The 13221-nt window shown below is 34.7% G+C and overlaps 1 protein-coding gene across 9 annotated transcripts in view; it reads left to right on the forward strand.

The window, feature by feature from the left end:
• The window catches only part of FGF14 (fibroblast growth factor 14), a 415734-nt gene that overhangs the window by 276957 nt on the left and 125556 nt on the right, over nt 1-13221 (forward strand). The window contains exon 2 of one of the 9 annotated variants that reach the window (XM_083831574.1): nt 10058-10645. The exons of the other annotated variants lie outside the window; for them this stretch is intronic. The gene's annotated coding sequence lies outside the window, so the exon portion shown is untranslated. The remainder of the gene's footprint in view (nt 1-10057; nt 10646-13221) is intronic. 9 annotated transcript variants of the gene reach the window in all.

A 13221-nucleotide genomic window follows, 5' to 3' on the forward strand; every position in this document is an offset into this window, starting at 1 on the left:
GGAATGTGAAGTATATCCTTGCTCTAAGATAAAGGATAATCTCTAGGATGTAACTAAATTAAACAATTTAATTAAATCCATAGTCTTGCTTGTAATCCCTTGCCCAGGTGTAGAACTTTTCAAAGGCACCAGAGTTAGAGTGCTATGAATTTCCTGTAAATGAATCAGGTTTAGAATAGCGATGGGCAGTAATCAGCATAACTAAATGATGGAATTCAGCATTTGTTTAAATATTGTCAAGAGTTTTATTTCATGTAAGAATAATTCCATACAATGAAACACAAGAGCACAGTCTTTCTCTCTGTAGAAGTTAAAAAAAAAAAAGAAAAAAATCCTTCTAAAGTATTTAATTATCATTTACATTTCAAAGCTTTCTACATTATTTTGTAATCTCCAGGATGTAGCTAATGTGTAGCTGCTGCTGCTTTGTTACTTTAAAGCCTGGCTCCACAAAACATATATTTTTGGTTGCTAGACTATTTTAAGGGATTTATTTTTTATTTTTATGTTTTAGTGCAAATGTGAGAAAGAAAGTAATGATCTTTTTAAAATCAGTCTCTCTCTTTTTTTTTTAATGGTTCATTGTGCATGTAAATCTGAATGAAATTTCATGTCCCAGTGAAAAAGGACTTTTCAAGCCTCAGGGTGCTTTTGTTACTGATTTTGAAGTCACTTTGCAAACAACAGATACATTAGACTTAGAAGGTTAGCAGGTTTCTTCACAGTAAAGATTCTTATGGAACTATGAACTTAGAGCTAGGAGCTGCTACAAAGGTCTCACTTAATGGAATAACACATTATAGGTATTTCTACGTGTTTTTGTGAGAATGTGTACTTCTAGAGCATTATAGATATCCATATTCTTAATTACCAGTATAAAACTGGAGCAATAGATTTTCCTCTAAATATGCTAAGCTTTTATTGTAGCGTTTTCCATAGCATGAATGAAAGATATCTTTGGAAGAGAAGTATTTGCTTCAGACTTCTGCGATCATGAGTAGTATATTTTTGGTTTATATATGTCTATATATATGTGTGTGTAAAAATTATATATCTATAATACCTATACTATGTTAGTGCTCTTTAAAAAGCACACTGTAGTGAAATAGTGAGTACTTTACCAACAATAAGTCTATTTCAGTATGATACTTACATTTTCTTTCCAGAATTTCCAACAGTGTTCTTCGCATAAGAACAATTTTTGTGTATGAAGTTTATTGGTAATTCGTAAAGAATATTCTGTTTGCTAGAGGATAAATAAATTGAGTATTTGGGTGGGGGGAGTTATATTTGTTTTAATCCATGATTTTTTCTTCTTTTTTGTATTTAAGAACAGCTTTCTAATAAATTGATATGTTCATAATTGTAATGAAATAATATTTTTTTCTCCAGTTACTCCTTCTTGTAAGCTAAACTGTGTAGTTCACAGATTATAGTTCATGACTTGTCCAAAATCTTGCAACATTTACTGAGCATTTAATAATTCACACGCTTAACTACCTTATGCATTGTCAATGTCCCAGATTAAACACGTTTCTCTAATTTTCATCTGTGTAGTTTATGTATAACTGAGACTTGAATTCCTTTACCTTAATTAGTGGTTTGTATCTCTTCATATGAAATTCTGATGAGCTGAAACATTTACCACTGTAATCTGTATTGAAGTTACTACGAAATAAATGAACTCTTAAACTTCATTGCTCTATTTCCTTCTTTCACTTGTCTTGATATGTAATCAGAACAAATACACATGAAATGTGTATATTTTTTCTCAAGAGCATTTTAAACTGTGGTATTTAAGCCAACAAAATTAAAATTGCATCAGCTATAGGATCTCATTCTGTGATAAGAGAAAAAGGTTTGCATGGCAAAATGGCTTTCCTTGATTTTAGCAAGGCTCCCCTTTTGTCCACTGCCAGCCTTGTCCTAGAGCTCTGGGCAGGCTTGTACCTGGAGATGTACTTATGTCATCTGTCTATTATCCATGCTTGCCCTTAGACATGTATATGCATGATTACAGGTTGAAGACATATATGACTGTCTTTCCCTTTTCTTGTTTGGAGATGCACAAAAAAATAGTAATGGATTTCTCCTGCTATTAATTTCTTTTCATGATCTTTTCAGTTATCTTGGATGGTGACTGTGTCAAGAAACAGGACTAACTATAAAATAGCATAGGATATGTTAGTGATTTTTGTATAGAATACTGTCCCTGAGATAGAAAAATAGAGAGAAAAGTATCCCTGCTGATGCTGGTAGTCTGAAGAAATGAAAGCCTTTGTTGTTTCTAATACATATTTTTTAATTTAGCTTGTGTATATTTTGAAAATAATAATTTGAAAATACATATGTTCCTCCTAAGGAACCAGTCTGAAAACTATTGATATATACACATATATATATTATACATATATATATGTACATATATATACATGTATATACATGTATATATACAATATATATATATACATATATAATACATATAATATATACATATATATATACATCAGCAGCAGTTTTCACTACCAAACAGGTTATTCTTTAATCTGCATATTTTTGATATGCATATTCTTTATTTGAGTATCCAGTTTTTATGTTCATTTCAAACTCCAAAAAAAGTCTGGTACACAGGTGATTTATAACTTCATTTTTTTTAATATTAAAAAATGAAGACCATAGTCTTGCCTTCATTACTAGCATAATTTTGGCTCACTTAAATTAACAGTCTGGATTCTGAGAACCTTTTTTTTCTTGTCTTTTTTTTTTCCCTCTGAGAATGGATTTGTGCAGAGGTTACTTTACAGCTGAACTCTTATAGGCATTAGGTTGGTAAATCCCGCTTTGTTATTGCTTCCAGTTATATTTTGTTTTTCTGACAAAGAAAAATGAACCATCATTCAATTTCTTATGTCCATAGACTTGTGGTAGGGCAAGTGAGAGACCTGTTTCCACAGAACTTCACTGATGGCTGCAATATTTAAAAGAAAAGGACATACAAATATTTGAATTCCAGCTCTAAAGGACAGATGCTCCCTAATTTGCAGTTTGTGTACAAGTAGGAAAATTAACATTTTAGTCCTTTGTTGATGTAAATTTATTTAGCAAATTCTGTTGTCTAAGTAATGTTAAGCGACTGAGATGTTGTGATGTTACTACTCTAAAACAGATTTTTGATGTAGTGCACATGGTTCTGGAAATCTTTAAAATTGAAATGTAGTGCTCTATAAAAAGTATTCTTCTATGTAAGATACATCAGGTTTTCCGTATAGTTAAAAACTGCTAAAATCTAAACCTGAATAATCTGGTTGTAGGTAAACTAAGGTTTAATAGCTGTATCACTGTTGTGATGACAGAGTCGCAGAATCAAGCCAATAGCCATCTCAGGGCTGCTTATCATATTCAGTACAGTTCAATGAGCCAGTCATCACCCTGCTTACCAAGGTTTCATGTTGGCAGACATAATGTTTGAAATGAACCTGTGGCATAAGACACTTCTGTTGGATTATTAGGGCAGATTACTAGCTTGTTGGATATCACCAGGCGGATCCTATTCTATGTTGTGAATAAACAACACAAAAATTTGGGATCTGACGTACTAAAACTCTCCATTTCCTTGCAGAGTTCCAATAATAACAACTAACAAAAACAGGGTTTGAGCAGCACCAGTGGCACATGCATGAGGAACATAGTGAATCTGATCTTAAAAAAGAAAATGTTTATGCTTAAAGATTCTTAACTCTGTGTTTTTTTTAGCTCGTTACCAGCTTCACACAGTATCAGTATTTTATTTTTTTTTAAGTTGTCATTTGTTTTAAATATAGCAAGGGATATATCGGTATAAGAAATATAAGCTTGTATTCTACTCTTTTCTACTTCTACTAAAGTAGCATAAGGATAGAGTATAAGTAGTTGAGAGGGTGATGCATTACTAGTAAATTACCAATTTTATTATTCCAAAAGCATTCACTGCAGTTTTGCCTAAACTTTAAGAAAATTCAACCCTATTAAGGTGTGGAAAGGGTAAGTTAATGCATCTAATCAACGTGACCAAAGATTGTGGTATTTGTAGATTAAGTGAAGTTGTAAAGGGAATGTCATTTTAAATTTTTTTTTAATTATTTCTCTATTGATACTACTAGCCATCTAGGACATAACTGGGGTTGTTTGGAGCAGTTGTCTTTGAATTTAGGCTTCCTACTCATGTAAGCAGTGTGATTAACTTCTGTTCCTCACTATAGTAGGGAAACCAGAAAAGTTTGGAGCCTGAAGCAGCATAAGGGTTCTGCTTCTTTTTAGGTATTTTTGTTGCCATTAATCATACAAAGCATGACAAATACTACTATAACAAAGACCTGCCATAGAGACAGTCTTTATTTTTTATTTATTAATCTATTTAATTAAACAAAATGCATCTAGTTTTTGACAGCGTAACAGTTTATATATGTAATAGTGTTACTTTTAGCTGATTTCCTGATAGGTTTGTGCTATCACATGCAAACAGTTTGGGTGTATGCTGTTTATTTTCTAAAGCAGTGCAGATGTGACACCAGAGCACTAATGGCACAACTCTTATCATGAGTCCAATAGATTGTGGCATACAGAGTTCTTTTTTAGGGATATGTCATAGCTGTGTAGGAAGTGAAAAAATGTTTCTTCACTTCTGCCATAGTATCAGCAGTGTCTCACACAGTGGCTGTAATATGTTGACAGCTCAGTGAGTCCTGAATGCCTACATTTGGTTATGGAGTTGAATTTTTATCTCTATGAAGGCTTTTTTTCTTTCTTTCTTTCTCTTTCTTTCTTTCTTTCTTTCTTTCTTTCTTTCTTTCTTTCTTTCTTTCTTTCTTTCTTTCTTTCTCTTTCTTTCTTTCTTCTTTCTTTCTTTCTTTCTTTCTTTCTTTCTTTCTTTCTTTCTTTCTCTTTCTTTCTTTCTTTCTTTCTTTCTTTCTTTCTTTCTTTCTTTCTTTTTCTTTCTTTCTCTTTCTCTTTCTTTCTTTCTTTCTTTCTTTCTTTCTTTCTTTCTTTCTTTCTTTCTTTCTTTCGTTCTTTCAAGTAACATGAAAATTGCACAGTTTTGGACTCTTCTGTCTACTACCATGGAAACAGAGAAGTGTCTTCAGGGGACAACTATTGAAATAATAGGCTTTTTTTGGTCTTGTATCTCTTGCTGAGCTTTGAGAGAACATTTTCATGATGAATTGGCCCTTGGTCATTCTTCTGGATGCAATTGGACTTTCTGCATTTTGAGTGCATGGCTTGTTATGTTTATTCTTCTCTCTTTACTGGATCAGTGTTTTTTAAACAATTGTAAGGCAGTTGATTGGTGAGCTCATTTTGAATATTGTCAGTTTGTCTATTTATTTACTGGCATCTAAGCAGCTGTTTCAGTGGAAGGTGAGAAGATTAAATTAATTTTCTTTATTGGGGTCATTCAGACTCTATGTGTGGAGCAAGAAAGAAATTTTCCTATTTGTATTCCCACAAAAGAAGGAGAAATATGAATTTCTATAGCTCTGAAAGCCCTTTGCCACAAATTGTGCATGCAAACTTCAGCAGAGATGCTTTTGAAAGGAAACAGAATTGTTCTCCAAACATCCCAATATGCAGCTGCTCATTCTTGCCATTTGGAGTCATGGGGATTTATTTTGTCATCCAGTGTTGTGAATGTAAGGCTGAAGAAAGGCTAGCCATGATGTGCTGGGCTGTTGTTTACTCCTTACAGTAATATCAGACAGTGCTCAGTCTCACTTCTTGCTCCAGTGGGAGCAGTGAAACAGATACCATGGTGTTTATATGCTGCTTATGCTTGGGTAGCTATTTGTCTGCAAATTAAAATTGAAAAGCGGTAGGAAGGAGAGAAGAAGTTGGTCTGACTCTCCTAGCAGCAGGATGCAACTATAATATGTAACACATGTAGATCAGTTATGATATTAGATGTTAAGTTTGCTCCATATACTTGTGACAAGTGTGTACAGTGTGGGGAATGTTGCTTCAACAAGCACCTGGACTCTGGAAGAGAAAGATATGACTCTCTCTGTGATGAAGTTGAGACCTAATTGCCCTTGGCTCAGCTGTGACAAGAATTAAATCACAGGAAAGCATGCTATCTTATGCCTATACTTTGAGAGTACTCAAAAAAAAAAAAAAAAAAAAAAAAAAAAGGAAAAACAGAGAAGTGTTTTGTGGTCTGCTTAATAGGCAGCTCCTAAGAGCAGAACATTACAGTGGACTGGAAACTGCACTGGCTGCCTAAAAGCTGTGGCTTGGAAATTGTAGTAGTAATACCAACAACTTATTAAACAAAGCTGTTCAGAAAATGGCTTTACTGTCATCTGGGAAAACAAACTAACATTTAGTTTTGTAGGGTTTCACACTGGTAAGTATGCTGTATTTTCTGTTTTGTCAGGACAGCATTTCCAGTCAAAACCTGTTTTGATACACACATCCTCCCTGGGCAGGACTGTATAGCCACATTGGATAGGTATTTGATTACCCAACGGAAAAGACTAAAATGAGTATACCTATTTTGTTTCATCTAAAAAAACCTATGGTGGGTATACAGGACTTACTGAAAAAGTACTGTAACATGAAGTAGTCAAGCTTTAACTTTTAATTTACAAGTTCTTTAATGTCTCTTATCTGCCATGCTCCTGCAATTTCATGTATTAAAACAAAACCAAGGGGAGTAATAGTTTGTTTGTGACATACTACTTAATGGCAATTATGTAATTTTGGTCAGTGGAGTGGAGCTGGCAGTAAAGTCAGGTTCTGCTAGAAGTGGAGAGGCATTTAATAATGAGTAGTACAGAAGGGCTAGAAATTCACTGAAACAGCTCTGAACTGTAGGTTTATTCCTGTATCCTCAGTGTATTTCACTGAGTTTATTTTTCTTACATTTTTCTGCTATTAAAACAGGTAATTGGAATTGGTTTCATTTCTGTAAAGGGAAAATAAAATATAGTCAGTTGATTCTGGGACTGTAAGGACAAAACCTGCTTGTGACCACAACCCACTTCTATAAAGATTTTGGTAAACTAAATCAGACACTTTGAATCCATGTTCCTTGTTTCTGTAGGTACAGAAGTTACATATATCTTTCAAAACTGAAATTCTAATTTTGGCATGTGAAGCTGCAGAACTTACTCCTCATTCCATCACTGGACCTAGCAAGCAATGCTTTGAGAGTAATTACTGCACATTAGAAGTAACCCTGGCAGAAATATATGCATGAACAGACTTTTAATAACAAAAACAAAAAATGCATTTAGCACTTCAGAAAAAGAGTATGTTTATGTGCATTAATTTTTGATAATTCTGATGTCCTTCTGGCCTTGTTTACGTTTGTAAGTTTTAACACTGTTGCTTTAACATCGGAAACTTCAGTGTTGCTAACACTCAGGAAGGTTATTACTCTGTCTATTATGACTCCTGCACCTGACTCCTTTCTACACTACTGCTGAAATGTACCAGTGAGCAATTAACGGGTAAAAATTTCTAATACAACCTCAGTGTGATCCACACTGCTGATTTTGTTTAATTTGCTAAGCTATTTAGGGGGAGCTTAGTGGTACCTTACAAAAGGTGAGATATATGGCACTGCCTAAAATCCTCTAATCACCTGGAATAGGTTTCCGTAATTTTTCATCAATCTTTCCATTTCCAGACTTATTTTCTTCCCTGATTTCTTATTTCCAAAAATATCTGACTCATAAAGAAAGCATACAATACTTCATTACTGATGATCCTTAGTAGATGCATGCTGTCTGTCTTAGAATGTGATATGCCTAGGGAGGGGAACTGGCAGAGTGTGGATAGATGCTAGTACCAGTTGATGATGTGAAATACGTTGGAAGAATGGCTCTGGGGTGGCACACTTTCTGGCTAGTCCTGGGCTTGGAAGTCATGCAGGCTATACAAGATGTTGTGAATGACAGTAAAAGCTGTATGCTGCATTATGTATTTTCTGTAATTCATATATTATAAAAGGAAGGTTATATTCTTTGTACTTTGGAGAGTTGGAGGGGAAAAATAATATTTTGGGGAACACCTGTATTCTTTTTGAGAAGCCAGGATGACCTTAGTACTAATTCTATGAACTAGCAGATTTAGAGGAATGATTATAAGGAATACGTCTTTTCCAGTAACCTTGCAGATACAAGGTCACTCATTTCACAGTTTCAAAAGAAGAATAGAATTATTTTCTGAAGCAATAAAAGACAGAGATAATTTTGTTTTTCTAAAGGATAAAACAAACTGAGCAAATACTTGTCTTTCTACACATTACAATTGAATCAAAAGTATGTCTTCCTTTAAGTTCACTTTCATTTTAAATATACCGAAAGATATCTATGAATTCATTAAACTGCTGTGGCCTATTGCAAATAAATTTGGAGGTTTTCATTTGAATTGCGGGGTTTTTGTTTGTTTGTTTGTTTGTTAGTTTTAAAGTGTCGGTGATTAAACTTTCATATGTTTCATAAAGAATTTGTTTTGATTTAAAATACAACTAAAATTATTCTCTTGGTAGAAGTTTTATTGGATGCATACTAAAATGAGCCATGCTTAGTATTCAGATAGATTTCAATACATTCCATTTGTTATCTAGCATAAATTCTTAGAGAACTTGTACTATCAAACATAAACAAGCTTGCTAACCTTTGAATGTTGAAGTACAGCAACATCAAGAGCTGGGTACATTCAAATGTCCAATCATCATTCCAGTCATCTTCAGGAAGCGGAGATAAGTATGGTACGTGGTTTAGCAAAATGAGTAGAGTATGTCTTAATAAATTAAATAGCATCATTTATCAAAGATTTATTTTCAGCAACTCTATTGAACATAAATTTTGTAAGGGTTTGTGCCATTTCGTGTTTTTACATAATTATAATGGAGTGAGTACAGTGATCAGTGGGCTTCACCTTTGCTGGAGAGGGTTGAATAGTGCACCTGTGTGTGTGTGTAAAATCTGAGATTTTCTATTTCTGCTGAAGCGGGGTGAAGCTTTGCCGTAATGTATAAGAGACTCTTTAGAAACCCTGGGTAATTAATTTTGCGACTTGTTCAAATGACCTTTTGTTATGCTATATTCAGTTGCATTTGGTTTTATTCTTTATGCTTTCAACTGTAATTGCTTTTTTTTTGGACTGTATATCATCAGGGAAAGAGAAGAGAATTAACCAAATATTTTAGGGTAAGCAAGTAAAGCAAGATTTTCAAGTGTCTACAGAAGTTCTTCAGAGACAGATAAGCTACAGTCTTTTGTGTCCATCTGATAGTGTTTGTTGGACTGATGTTTTGTTTTTACCTGAAACTATTTTACTCTTCCATTGGGCTTGGACAAATGCCAGATTTCCATCAGAAAAAGATTGTTTTGTTAAAAACTTTTTGTTGGAAAAGTGTCTTGAGGCTGGAGAGGTTTTTGTTGAATCCCAGGTTGTAACAAACAGCTCTGTGGTTACAGCACTTTCCTAATGTATAGAAGTTTCAAATTTGAGTTCCTTTTCCTATTGGTTCACTTGTTGAACAGAAAGAATTTAAACTGCATCTCCAGTGAAAATACAGATTGCCAGACTTCTGGTTATTCTTGTGCGAGTAACTCTGGTATTGCTTTTCTCTTCCTTTTAATTAATCTTTAAGAAAGTTTTGTTTTCTTTTTTGTTTGTTTGTTTTGTTTTGTTTGTTTTGTTTTGTTTTTCCTGAAAAAAAAATCAAGATAGCTGTAAAGCTTTTTCAAAATACTTTGTAGTAGTCAGATAATAGGTTACTGATATTTTTTTACCAATGCCAGGACATTATCAGAGAGGGTATGATGGTATGGAGGGATGGTGGCTGTAGGACACTACTTTTTCTGGGATATTTGTCTTCCATTGATGTTCCAGTATGCTTTCCAACCCATCAGTTGAGTTTCTTTAGACTTTTGGAAGGAGATTCATCCGATCGAATGCAAATGCTGACTGTGTAGACATCAAGACCTGACGAACTTGACAGACTTGACCAAAACTTGAAAATTCATACTTTGGCTGTCATGCAGTTAATGAAAGAGACATTTATTTTTAGGATGACATCCTGAAGCAGATGGCTCCACTGGCTGTGGAGGAAGAGAGGCTGTGAGAGCTTGGGAGATGCATACTCTAGAAGTCTTAATGACTCTTATTCCAGAGTCCTACTTTGGACCTACAAGGTTGCTTCTGGTTCCTGAGAAACTGCATGGTGGGCCTGAGGAGAGCTGAGACCACTGAAAGTACTACAGGTTCCAAAACCAAGCTGTCTACGTCTTCAAAACATTCTCCTGTTCCTGGACTGACAGCAGGCTCCCCGGCGGAGTGTGAGTCTGAACTGCTGGGGAGCCTTTCTTTGCATTGCAGTGGCAGCTCAGCTTCCTAGTCCACAGGTCTGTGAAGCTGAGGAGAAAAAAGAAGAGGATTCTTATCTCAAAGAGAAGCTTGGTTTCTGAAGAAAAAGGATTTTTTTATGGTGGAATAAGTAAATTGTCTTAATTTTAGCTCATATCACTAACATTTACATATCTGGAGTTCAGATACTTCTGTGGAAGAAACTTGAAGCATGTACTGATATTTAGTTATTTAAGAGATTTTGAGAACTTCAACATTTTAGACTTTTACTGGTATCCCAGCACTATATAAGGTAATCTTCATACTGATTTCCAATTTAGTCCAGCGTTAAATGTCAGGATTTTTAGAGAAGTTTTAGATCTATTAAAAATACTCAAACACTGCCATTAAAATACTTAGTGAGGTTTTGAAGGGGATAATTTCATTTATAAATTATTTATTCCAAACTACATATATCCAGTAGTTAGCATGAATTGTTCAAAATATAATTTTAAATTAGTTTATTTTATTTGGAATTGTCTGGAAACTGTTGACAAGGGTGTCTTTTATTGTCTTTCCAGTTGCATTCATCACTAGATATTAAAGCACTGGGAAAAGATTTTATAAGCTGTCATTCTGCTACACAGATAGAAGGCTTCTGATAAGTGATGTTTATTTTTGCTGACATCCATTTATTTTATTAACAGTGGCAAGTCTTTCCCCTTGCTTTCACTCACGCACTTTAAATTGCTCTATTAAAAACCTTCCACCTGCTTTTACACTGGGATTAATGCTGTTATATTATACAAATAAACACATCCAATTTAATGGGAAATCAGGGTAGTAACTGGCCTCTGACGTGCTTATAAATAGTGGTTTCTGTATACCCAGTTGCTAATTGTGTCTTTTCTAGTCACTGCACATCCTTTTTTACAACCTGGTGGGGGCTTCTACATCCTTAACTAAAATGCAGAAAACCTCATTTTCATTGCTGCTTTGGAAAACACATCCATCCTCTTCGTGCTTTATTGTCTATCAAGTGAGGGTGACACTGATCTCCTGTGTTTAGGATCTGCCTGGGAATCTCCTGGCAGCTGGGCATTTTTACTGTGACTGCAAAATCAGGCCAGTGCTCATTCTCCTGCAGAACATGTTTTGGATTAGTCCAGTCCCCTGCAAAGTGGATCCAGATCCATTCCTCTCCTGACCAAGACATCTGAGCTTGGTGAACAGGAACATCTGTCACATCCTGACATCTGGGCTTAGTGAACAGGGCAGTCCTCACTTTCTTCATGCTGCCGGAGTCCCAGCATAAAGAAATAATAATTTCAATGAATAATTGTATGGTCTTTAAAATACTTATGTAAAAATACTCAAAACTAATCATGTTCTAATAATAAAAGAAATGTAAACTGGAAATGCAAAGGCAACTTGTGCTGCAATTTTGACAAGAAATCAAAAACTAACTTTGTTTTTTCTTTTCATTAGAGCTGGATTTCCCAGAGATTTCAGGAAGCAGCTGAGGAATTTCAATAGAGGGCACTTACTGTGCATGAGTTCATGAGTACATGACACTTTCTGAATGGGAAGGATGTAGATTCTGCTCTTAAGAGAATTTAAGTCTTGCAGTAGCTTCCATGATGTATCTATATTTTAGAATAGGGCATATCACTATGAAAAGTTCTCTAGGTTTTAGATAGTTTTACATATATTAGAACTGCTCTGGTAGATGAAACCAGAAGCCAAAATCTCATTAGCTCAGGTGGTAAGGATTTTCATGTTTCTTCATGTTAGGTGGGATAGGTAGGACTAGGCTGTTGTTAAAGATACATTTCTTTGCAAGCTTCCTGGTTCTAAAATGCAGAACTTATATCAACAAAAGACTTCAAAGACAAACTAGTTTAACCATGTTGTTCGTTGTAGGACAAAGAAGAGAACCTAGAAGCATTCTGGAGTAAGGTTTTTATTTTCAGGTAGACATTTCCAATTTTTATTATTTTTTCAGTTTTGAAGTAACTCTTTACTTCAGGTTGTCAGACAATTTAAATTAAAAAAAAATATTACACAACTTTAAAATTAAATATTTGCTCTTCGAATTAAATATTTAGTATGTTGTGAAATTAAATAATATAAATTCTTTGACTTACTGATTTTTTTCTGATTTTTTTGTTTGTTTCTTTTGGTGTGACCATGTTTGTTTGTTTTTTGTTTGTTTGTTTTGTTTTGTTTTGTTTTATACTGGAGAAGTTATACAGCATTTTTCATTTTGGTCTAATAGAGATGAATGGAAAATCTTTTACTTTGTTCTTTATTGCTTTTTATATCATTTTTTTTCTCTTTAATTTCAGGAAAAAAAAAACACATCATGTGGCTCTTTGTTTTAATAACAATGGCTAGTTGTCCTACTTCAGTCAGTTTCTGGTGATTTGAAGTCTCAGATACAAGTCCTTTTCCTGTTGCAAATACAGTGGGTAACACCACTGTTCCCTTAATCACGTCATCTAACTTTAGACTTCTGTCTTTAGCATTGGGTTCTCTGAATAGTTTATGACTTTTCAGAGAGTGAGTCAATGCACTCATCATCGAAACCTAAATTCATGTGGTGTAAAAATTTTCTAGTCATATGGTGTAAATAGTTTCTGAGCTGTGTGTCAGGAGTTGCTACTAATTCTCTACTTTGTTGTTATCAGGAGGAAGTAACTTTAAAAAGGAAAAGGGGAAGGGGTAGGGGAAAGGGAAGGGGGAGAGGAAGGGGAGAGGGAAGGGGAAGGGGAAGGGGAGGGGAGGGGAGGGGAGGGGAAGGGAGGGGAGGGGAGGGGAGGGGAGGGGAGTGAAAAGGGAAGGGAAGGGAAGGGAAGGGAAGGGAAGGGAAGGGAAGGGGAGGGGAGG

This window comes from Anser anser (genome assembly GCF_964211835.1).
Source record: "Anser anser genome assembly, chromosome: 1".
Classification (NCBI taxonomy): Eukaryota; Metazoa; Chordata; class Aves; order Anseriformes; family Anatidae; genus Anser; species Anser anser.